Source organism: Adiantum capillus-veneris, chromosome 14, assembly GCF_014529385.1.
Source record: "Adiantum capillus-veneris isolate H3 chromosome 14, ASM1452938v2, whole genome shotgun sequence".
Classification (NCBI taxonomy): Eukaryota; Viridiplantae; Streptophyta; class Polypodiopsida; order Polypodiales; family Pteridaceae; genus Adiantum; species Adiantum capillus-veneris.
The window spans coordinates 59,473,662-59,484,620 of NC_140944.1; positions in this window are offsets into that span (position 1 = coordinate 59,473,662).

Here is a 10,959-nt window from a genome sequence, read left to right on the forward strand (position 1 = left end):
AAAGAGACTTTGCGTACCTGCTGGGAAATTGACTTTGGACTATGTCATGCAACCATGGCCAGTGCCTTGCATGAGCATGCAGTCATGCATGACTGCATCGAGGAAAACCATGGAAGGCCACATACCATAGACCTCAAACTGCTTCGTGTCCTTCGAAACCTCATCGGCTTCGTATCCCGAGCTAACCGAGATCCTAGAATCGTGAAGGGTGTGTGCCCACAACTGGTTGCTCCCGGCACTTCGCATGGATCTTGCCGCTTAACATGGAGTGGGTGCCCTTTTTAAAAAAAAATAAATAAAAAAATTGCTTTATATAGTCGCTACTGTGAGCGATGGCGAAACTGATGCACCGACTGCATGGAGGAGGGCATTGCATCCCCCGCAGAGCTCGCCCAGCCCCGGCCCTGTGTTGGGAGTTCCTCCTTATGGCCTTGCGACCATACCGAGCCCGCCCTGGACTGATTTGGTGGAGGCCAAATTCGGCTCTCTTCTCGGCCCAAGCCTCTGTGCACGCGGGTCTTCGAACTCTTCCTCGACTTGTCAAGCACCTCTGCACACGCCGTGAATTCCGACCCCGGTTTGCATGTAGCATGCAAGTCCAAGCCAAGAACTCCACGGCCTTCCTTCTTCTTCCCAAGGCCCTTGGCCATGCCTGTCCTTTCTCCTCCGCATGGAAGACATGCAAAAAGCTCCCCAAACGTGAGAGCCACGCCCTCCATAACTCGCAAGAGAGAGATTGCCTTCTGCTTTGATAGAGAGAGAGAGAGAGAGAGAGAGAGAGAGAGAGAGAGAGAGAGAGAGAGAGAGAGAGAGAGAGAGAGAGAGAGAGAGAGAGAGAGAGAGAGAGAGAGAGAGAGAGAGATGGAGAGGGAGATGCACAAGCCATGCAAGGCCCCCTTCGTCCATAGCTCTCCTTCCCTGAGCTCTGTTACCAGTGTAAGAAACTAGGCAACTAGGCTCTCCTGGATCCTCCTCCCAACCTCCCTTTATAGGTGGGCTCCTAGCCCCTTGCCCTAGACGGATCCCCTGTCCACACTGCCTAGCCCGGCCCTCGGCCATAGTCCTTGCCTAGCCTAGTTCTTAGGGTACAGGACCCGTGTCCTGACATTGTCCCACCTCAAAGGTTGATGAATTACTTTTTGATTTTGTGAAAACTTTGGCTTCTTGCATGATAGGTTCCTCCATGCTTAACATACATGGGTCATACCAATGCTTTTCAACATCCTCAAACACTTCTTGAAGATTATCGTACTTTGTTTTCGAGTTGGCATTCCATGTACACAATCATCTCTTTATGATCAATGTGGTCTATGATCTTCCCACTTATGATTTCATCTTTTTTTTTTCGAGAAAATATTAGTTATTGAAACTGCCCATAGGGCTACAACCACCTCTTCAAGAGAGAGGGCTACAACAACCATGGTGGGAGACTCTCCCAATGAAAAAACCACTATATGTACAATGGGGCTAAATCAAGAAATGGGGGGAGGGAAGAGCCACACAGGTGGTTGGTAATGCCATCGGAGTACACCCTGGACTATGGTGTAAAAAGGCCTAGGACGCCAAAGTCGAAGGAAAGCCTTGCGGCGCTCCCACATGCGATCGGAGCTGCCCTGTAGTCCCTCAAGCTGTCCTCTGAGAGTATGGATAAGCTCTAGCCAAAAATCACAAACAGTCTCTGCTGGTGGCATAGAGGGAGCCTCAAAGATGCGAAAGCAACGGGCCAGCCAGATGAACCAGAGTGTCAGGCCACTGATGAGCTCCCAACACTCCTCTCTCTCACTGCACCAATCCTGTGGAGTAAGCTCTGTAGCAGGCTAGAGTCTAGGTTGCCCCTCCTGCATCACTATCATCCTGCTGGTGGAAGATAGCTCAAACTGAAGTGCCAGACCTGTGAGGGTGGACCAAGCCGCTGCCCCCCAAGTGTACTATCAAGCCGTGGAGAGAGCAGGCATCAATCGAAAAACTCGTAGCCACACTTGCTGGGCCGAGGGAAAATCCCAAAGACAGTGACACTGACTCTCCACCAAATGGTCACAAGCTGCACATGCGGCCGAGAGACTAGTATGCACTAGCCAGCTCCCTACTGCTGTAGCTCTGTGTGCGACCAGCCACTGAAACAAGGTGACTCGCCTCGACTGTTTGGAGTCCCACAACCTCTCCCAAAAGGCTTCCAAGAACTCAATTGTGAGACCCTCCTCCTGCAAATGAGGTGCTACAGGCAGCGGGGCGGGCCTCTCTCTGTGCTGCTAGTATATGACGTCCTAGTCGAGCAGTGTACTGAAAGATCGGGACTCCTGGGTGGTCTGCAGAAGAGAAAGGGTCCCTCCATAGCCACTCACCAGGATCCCACTATACTCATGCCAGTGGAAAACACTCCCAAGCCCACAGCCTCAAGTGTCCAGTCTCAAGAGCTGCTAGGTCAAGGTCTATGACACAAGTCCTCCCACGTATGCCCACTACTCGGATCCTCTGAAAACAACAGTTTTTTTACCTACGGGGCCTCTACTGCAACTTGCTGTAGACGTCCCCCACCCTGAAGCTCGAAGAACAGGGCTGGGACAGTCTTTGAGCAAGCCCTAACTGAGATGAGAACCTCCAGTCGTGTGAAGGCTCCCATCCACCGGGGTGCTATTGGCTCGAGAGGCGTGAGTCACTCACCTGGAACTGACTCTGAGATGTCTTGAGACATGCTCTGTACCCTCTCATGCCCTGTAGGGCTGCAGCCCCTGCACCTCCTCTGACAAACCTGTGAACTCTAGCCAGTCACCTAAAGAGCGCACTGGACCTGCTGCCGTGGGACCCCACGAAACATGAGATTGACTACCAACCAAGTGGTCTCTCTGAGTGCTAATCATGGGGTTCCAGATGAGGGGCTGCCGTAGGTGCTCCTCCGTGCACATAGGCTGTCTCTGCTCCAGGCCACACCATAAGAGCTCCCAAGATCGAAGCATACTCACAGCAAAGCGGTCCTCCAGTCTCCTGCTCAAACCAACTCTGTGCATCTCTGTAAAGATCCATGTGGTCAAAGGTTGCCAAGGGCCCTTTGAATGAGGCACCCTAGCATGAAGCCGCTGTAGCAAGAACTCCTTCCAGTGCTCCTCACCTGGAAGAAGTCCTTTGACGATGAATTTCCCAAGAAGGGCTCTGATCTGCTGTGATGAATCAATGATCCCAAGCCCTCCCTATGAACAAGGAAGAGTGATGACCTGCCAAGCCACCTTGGCTTAGGCTATCTCAGTGTCACGTCCTGATCAAAGGAAGTTCCTGATCAGCCTCTCTACCTTTCTGATACAAGAACTCGAGAAGATCCAGCAGGAAGTGATGTACCACATAGTCATCAACAACACCTGGTTGGCAACTACTACTCTGCCAGCCAAAGAAAGTCATGTTGAGCTCCAATGTAACAACTTCTCCTGATAGACAGGAGAAGGGGAGCAATCTGCTGCTCGGGAGACAAGTCCAAACCAACCTGACAACCCAAGTACCAAACTGCAGTCCCTGGGGGAATCCACCTGAAACCCTCTCCTGGCATCCAATCTGGCACAGGAGCACTACCAACCGAGAAAGCCACTGTCTTTCTCCAGTTGATCAATGTGCCCGATGCACAACAGAAGGTCTCCAGAGCCTGCTCACATCTGTGTAGGTTGGCCTCCTGGACATCTAAGTACAAGGCTGAGTCATCGGCAAACTCAACGTCTAGTAGCTCATCTCCCCGAATAGGGAGTGCTAAGCCCCATAGACCAACCTACTGCGACACCAAAAACCTGCTCATCGCCTCCGCATAGAACAGAAAGAGTAAGGGGGCAAGAGGACAGCCCTGTCTGACCAAGCGTGTAAGCATGAAGTGATCACCTCTACCTCCTGCCAAAAGTACCTGACTATGAGCCTGTCTGTACAAGGCTGACACCCCTCTGATCCAAGCATATGAGAAGCCCATCTTGCGTAGAGTGCCCTCTAGAAAGTCCCAGTCAACTCTATCATATGCCTTCTCAAAATCAAGAAGAAGAATCACGAGGTCTTCCCAAAAAGTAAAGATGTTGTCAAGGATACTGCGTTCCTTGACAAAACCTGTCTGGGTCCCATGTATAAGGCTCTCTAGAAGTGGCTGAATCCTCAAAATCAGAGCCTTGGCAAGAATTTTGTAGACTGAGTTGAGGATGGTGATGGGGCGCCATTGTCGAATCTCATCTTAGGAGCCACCCTCCATGGGAATGAGGTAGATCAGGCCCTCACTCATGCTGTCAGGCATCACTCCTGTGTGCAAAATGTATTGAAAAGCACTACAGAGATCTGGGCCAAGCAGGTCCCAATACTCCAAGAGAAAATTGGGAGTCAACCCATCCTCACCTGGACAGCTACCACGGGGTAGGGCCCTAAGAGCCGTGTGCATCTCCTCAAGCTGAAGTGGCAGCTCTAGCCTCTGACGCATCTCCTCAGTCACAAGACAAGGCATTTGTGCCCAAACCTGCTCCCTACATGCATCCTGACGCTCTGACTGGGGCTCTGCAAGACAGTAACTCACGGTAAAAGTTAGTAGCAACTGCACCCATATCCTCGGGCTCAGAAGCAACTGACCCATTGGGCCTCCTCAACTGACTGACTTTGGCATGCGAGTGCCGAGGTCCCACTGCCTCAAAGAAAGCACCAGTCACTCTGTCGCCCACCTAGGTCCACTAAGATGCCTGTCGGTGGAAAGCAAACTCATGTCGCCTCTCCTCTGTGCTAGCAAGCTCCTGTAGAGCTTGCTGTAACTGCTCCTCCAACCAAGCACTGTCTGGATGCTGCTCCTGCATCCTCTGTAACGAAGCAATACCCCGTCTGAGATGCTGCTCCACCTCTCTCGCTGCAGCCCAGCGAGCCAGAGACTCCTGGAGAAAAAAAAGGCTAATCTGAGCTAGGCCCGAGGCCACTCTATCAGCAGGAGAATCCTGCCTATCCAAGCCCTCTGTCCAGAGAGCCTCTACCCTCTCTCTGAGTGCTGAGTCCAACAAGACCCTCTCTTGGATGTGAAGCATCGTGCTCCCACTCCTCTGCCTGTCTGCCAGTGTGAGGATCACTGGTGCATGGTCCGAGAAGGAGGTCCTTGCCAAGATGCTCACTGACCCTCCCAAGTCACTGAAGTGGTCACTAGTGTAGAAGCGATCTATCCGCGATAGATTCACTCCTCCCACTCTGCGGTCCGATCGAGAGAAGGCAAGACTGTCTGGGGGCCTCACAAAACCAGAGTGCTGCCATGCATCCGAGACCCTCAGAGTCATACAAAACCTCTCCCAAGTTGCCAACTCAACTCCATGCACCGTAGCATGGCTACCACCAATCCTGTTAGAAGGGTCCTCCAACATGTTGAAGTCCCCTCCTATGCACCAATGTTCTGCGTGCGGGGCAGAGACTCAACAATCTGTGACCAAAACTCTGCACGATCACTTGCCACATTGGGTGCATAGATGTTCAGGCCACCCTGAACCTGCATAGTAATCCACTGAGCCCTGTCTGGCACAATAATCCCTCTGCCCACAATGGCCTGCTGCAATGAGTCCGCAATAGTCATACATACCCCACCCTAGATGCCTCCAGGTCCAAAAGCAGCTGACCAAAAAGTATCATATGGTCCACGCAAGAGCTGACCACAACGTCTAATGCGGCTCTCACACAGATGGTGCTCCTGAAGCATAAGGAGATCAATCTCTCCTCCCACAAGGCAATGCTGAAGGTCCTGATGCAGTCGGCCCCGTTGACGCTGAAACTAGGGCCCACCTACCCTGCACGTTCCATGAGACGATCCTCATGGGGAGCGAGAGAGAACAGATGCTGCCGCAGTAGCTAGACGGGCTATCTTCGAGGTTGGCTTGGATGGGGAGTAATCCGCATCCGAGCGTCCTCTAGATAGGCATGACTGCAACAAGTGCCTGGCCCAAGACCAAGCAGAGCGAGCTGTACATAAAGCAACCTCCTCTGTCCAGAAGTCCTCATGAATGTATACATAGCATGGCAAGCACTGTGTATGAGCAAAGAAGTAAACCACAATGTGCCTACATCCTGCTGAGTCTGGAGGTGTCACCGCAAACTTGGCCAATGGCCACAAAGTCTGGAGCATGTCTATAACTCCTAGTTCTCCCATGTGGTGAGAGAACTCTAGGACCTGTGTGTGCAACCATCCCAACAGTGAGTCGAGAGTCCACTATGTCTGGGCCCTGCCGCAAAGGGGGAAGGAGAAACCAACTACTGAGTCCAAGGCCTCTGTACCCCTAGCGGCAAGGAACAGAGCATGGACCCTGAAGCAGGCTGCCTCATGGTCTGCTGAGGGGTCACTGAGAAAATGAGTGAAGCCGTAGTCGAAGAAGTCCCATCGGCGCTGGATGTCAATGCTCATTAGACCACGAGGGATAGCTGCGAGGGAAGATGTCTGTACATGGAGAGGGGCCGTAAGAAAGGCTGACCCTCTCTCGCTAGGCGACCCATGGCAAAGGCGCTGCCAAGAGATCCCCTAGCCATCGGAGAAGGCCCTGCCCCCTGGGTCGACTGTGGAACTGGAGCAAGAGGGGGGGGAGAGGGAGCTGGGGGAAGCGGTGGAGAAGAGGGGTGACAGAGGTAGAGGGGTGGGGGGAAGAGGCGGCAGGAGCAGGAGGCGGGGGGGAGGATGAAGAAGAGGGGGGGAACTCTGGGGGGGGAGGGGATGTCGAGGGTGAAGCTGGGGTGGGGGTTGGAGCAGGGACCTCCTCCTGCTCAAGAGGACCAAAATGGTTCCCCGTGGGAACCCACTGCTACTGAGTAGGCGCCTGAGGACCACTCTGAGTGCCAGGTTGACGTTGTGGCCCTTGTCGTCGTCTACCACGGGCCTGCTGCCATCCCTCCTCCGTTGGAGCCCCACGCTCAGAGCGTGGCTCTGCATGTGTGCGCTATGTCTCTGTATGTGGCTGCTGGCCAGCCCTTGCAGGCTGGGGCTGAGGCTGTGGTGTAGATCGAGGCCTCCTCCGTGGATAGGCCTTTGCTAGATGGCCCATCTATCGACAAATGAAACACTGGTTCGGGAGGCCCGAATACTCCACACTCTGTCTAAACCAACCCCCACTCACTCGAGGCAGAAGAATAACCTTCGGAAGCGTGTGAGCGTCTTTGACCAAAACTCGAACTGAGGGAATGCCAGCCGCCTTGGCAGCTACTGAGGCTGCCGTACGAGGTGTCTCTAGGACAGTGCCAATGGTGAGCTGATCCTGGATAAAAGTGGTAAGTACTCCCTCCGCAAACCCGGAAAGCAGACCGAGATGGGGATGTCTGCCTCCTCTACCAGAACATCCAAAGCAGGGTTGAAACCATGTCTCCACTGTCGAAAGTGGGCACGTGCTGCTCGGATGGTCAGTGGACTCATGGCGATAACCTTGGACGCCATCTCGGAGGTCTCAAACTCAATTTGATAGTAACCTTGTCCGAGAATCTGTACGTCCAAGATCTTGCCCACCTCTGCGAGAAGGCGGGCATGGAGAAGGTCACGCAGCTCTCCTCTGCTAGGTCGGGTGCCGAGAATCTTACAGATGACAGAAGTCGCCTGAAATTGCTCTACCTCTGCGGCTAGGCTTGCTTGCTCTGTCGGCGAAAGAGCAAGTCCAATGGTGGGCTCAGCGGGGTTGGGCGAGGGGGCTTCGGGCGAGTCCCTCTGTGGTGGAGCTGGAGCCTCCATCTGTGTCTGCTGCTGTGAAGTAAGAAAGGGCGGCGGGGAGATTCTGCAAACAGGGTGCACCGAGCACTACCCCAAAAAATCAGTGCTGCAGGTGCCAAATTGCAGAAGCTACTAGGAAGAAGAAAAGCAGGTGGGGGTGGGGGGGGGGGGGGGGGGGGGGGGGGGGGTGCAGGGGCGGCAAAGGCGGAAAATGCCGAAGCACAGGCGGTAGCGGGCGGGGGTGATGGGGGAGGGGATGGCGGCGTGACAAGCGACAGCGCGTGGGCAGGGGTAGCGCGGAACGGGGAGGGCAGTGCGCGGACGAGTAGGGATAGCGAGAGGACAGGCGGGGCAGCAGGGGCTGGCGGGGGAGGGGGGGAATAGCGATGGCGCAGCAGGGGAAACAACATCAGCGAGCGTGAGAGGCTCTAACTGTTAATATTTTTGGTTCCTTATGATTTCATCTTCTTCTTCACTCTGCTCATTTAGACAAGACACACTCTCAGAACATTCCATAGGATCAAGGTTACCTTCAATGTCTTCATTCTCCATAGAGTCATGTTGCACAAAAGCTTCCTCTTCTCTGACTAGGAACTGACATTCCAAAAGGTTGGATGTATTTATTATTGAATCATCCCCAACACCATTTGAGATATCTTGTGCCGATTGTGGCAGGATTGTGATGAAGGTAGGAGAAAGAGATGCCACATTTGAATCTCTATCACACACTTTAGCACTTGAATCATCAGTTGCCATGTAAACATCATCTTCAATATTTTTCGGAGTAGAAGGAAAGAAATACGGTAAAGGAGCTGATTCCTTGATTGAAACACTTTCTTGATGGTTGGTTCTTCCAGCATGATGGAAACCATTTTCTATGTAGAAGTACTTTTGAAATTTCCTTCGGGAAATAGTGATCGCTTCTTCAAAGGTAGAGGGTCCACTACAAGTAACCTTGGTCTTTAGGAAAGGAGACAAACCCAAAATAAATTGATCCATTTTTACATAATCTGGAAATGTAGAATTAAATCCACATCCTGTCTATTGATGAGAAAAAATCTCCTCATAAGCATAGTAGTCTTCACCATGTTGTTGAAGTCTCCTCAATGAGTCCCATGCTTTCTCTGTTGTTGAAACTTTATAGAATTTGGTCTTCAAAGCTTTGGAAATTTGGGTATATTTTCGTCTTCAATCTGAGAAGACATACTCCAAAACCATTGCTCAGCGTTGCCTCTAAGACATAGAAATAGAAAATCCCATTTTTCAATGTCATCCTATTTGCCAAGGATATGGCAAACCATTCTAAAATCAACAAGAAAATCATCAACATCTTCTTCTTTTAAATTTCCAAAGAAGATTGGGATATCCTCAAAGGTATAGTGTGTCATAGTCTTTAAATGCTAGAACCACACAAAGGTTAGTTCCAAACAATCATTTTTGCTTATGACATGCAATTAACCACATAGAGTCTTGAAAGGAATTCCAACAAAAATTCTAGATCCTTGTATGAAAATGTTTTCTCTTTATTATGTTATGCCAATCCATACCATACTCTAGCTCAATTTTTGTGGTCTTGAAATCAACCTATACACTCAAGACTATTTTGCTAAGTTTCACTAAAAAAAAATGAAAACATGCACGTCAAAGGATGCATGATAGTCAACAAGAGGCTGCATGACACGGTTGGTGATGCAAGAATTTCTCCTACTCTTTGGGCACCAAATATGAACACCATACGTTTTTTAAAATGGATCTTTCTACCTATTGCAATGTTTTTCTAATGTGTGGAGTGAAATGAAAAGGAAAAACCTCTATTCTTGGGCCATTATCCATGGTTTATGCATGACCTAATGCTTTAAACAAAACAAAAATATAGACATCCAAACTAAGGTCGTACCTAATGAGAGGCAAAATAAAAGAATTTACCAAAGCGTTTATCTCGGCCAACCTACGAGGATTTAAAATTCTATGAATTACACGTTGAAATTGCAACTTAGTACTAACAATTATATATTCCTTTTGCCTTGCAATGTGAATGAAAGGATTTTACAAATTCTCGTGATTCATGCAAACTACTTGACTATGATAAAGATTGAACCTACACAAAACCATACATAAGCCGTCCTCAATGGGGGCACCAAAATTGAGGTGGTCCGAGATGGGCAAGAAGAGGGGCGACCTCTAAACACCTCTCAAGGCTCCTGTGCTGCTCAATTGGGGCTCAGGCTACCACAAACAAGCGGAACAACAACAAACCCATAGCTAACAACAAGTGAAGAGGTACCACCTAGTTACAGAGCGAACTAGGATGCAAAAGAGAAGAATCCCTGAGAAATACAAGCAAGAAGGAAGAGTACACTATCACTAATATCAATCCTGAAAATACACACCCCAAACATAGAGAGAGAGAGAGAGAGAGAGAGAGAGAGAGAGAGAGAGAGAGTTTTGTGCAAGGATTTAGCTTCAATTTTAATGATTGACGTGGGTGTATAAACAGCTTGGAGGAGAGTCAAGAGACACATTTAAGCTTGATGATGTTGCAATCTACAAATTATCTTAAGGTTATGGGAACCTTCTCACCATACAACCCTCTTATAATGTTTTCCCAAGCAACAAAACAAACACAAGAGCTCTTAAGTCACATATAAGCAAAGACTACAAAAGAATCTCAAAATGAGAGCGCGTCACTTTAAACCAAACGAGATGAGATTGTCAATTGGAGAGACTCAAGAGAGTTTTGAACCCGGATTGCAACCAAATTATTGATTCAATTGATATGCAAGAGTAGGTACAACTTTTATTGGAAGTTATGAATCAGTCACTCCCTTGCAATGCTACAACTAGCTCAAAGAAGCTTTCCTGTACACCACAAGTGATGGGTATAGAGAGCTCACTCTCTCTCCCTACAACTAAGATGATGAAGGATACGCTCAAAGTAGTGAGCAATAGTGTAGAGATCATGCTTACAAAGAGGAATGGGCTATATTTATAGGTTTTTGGGAGCCTATATTAGGATTAGACCTAATCAATTTTATTGACAAAACAAAGATTATGAAATGTTTTTGATTTTTAAAATGAGAGTGGGTCTTCCTTATCCCTTGAGTAAAAGGAGAGAGAGATGAGTAACTTGGAGGTCCCTACTCTAGTAGATAGTAGAGGGTGCAATTTACAAGAAGGGTTAGTCATTACTGTTAGTAGTTTGTAGTTAGTAGGGTGGGTTAAAATTACATGGCATATGCACTCAAGGTGCATTACATGATTTATACAATGATAAAAAGTAAGAGAAGGAGGAGATGCACAAT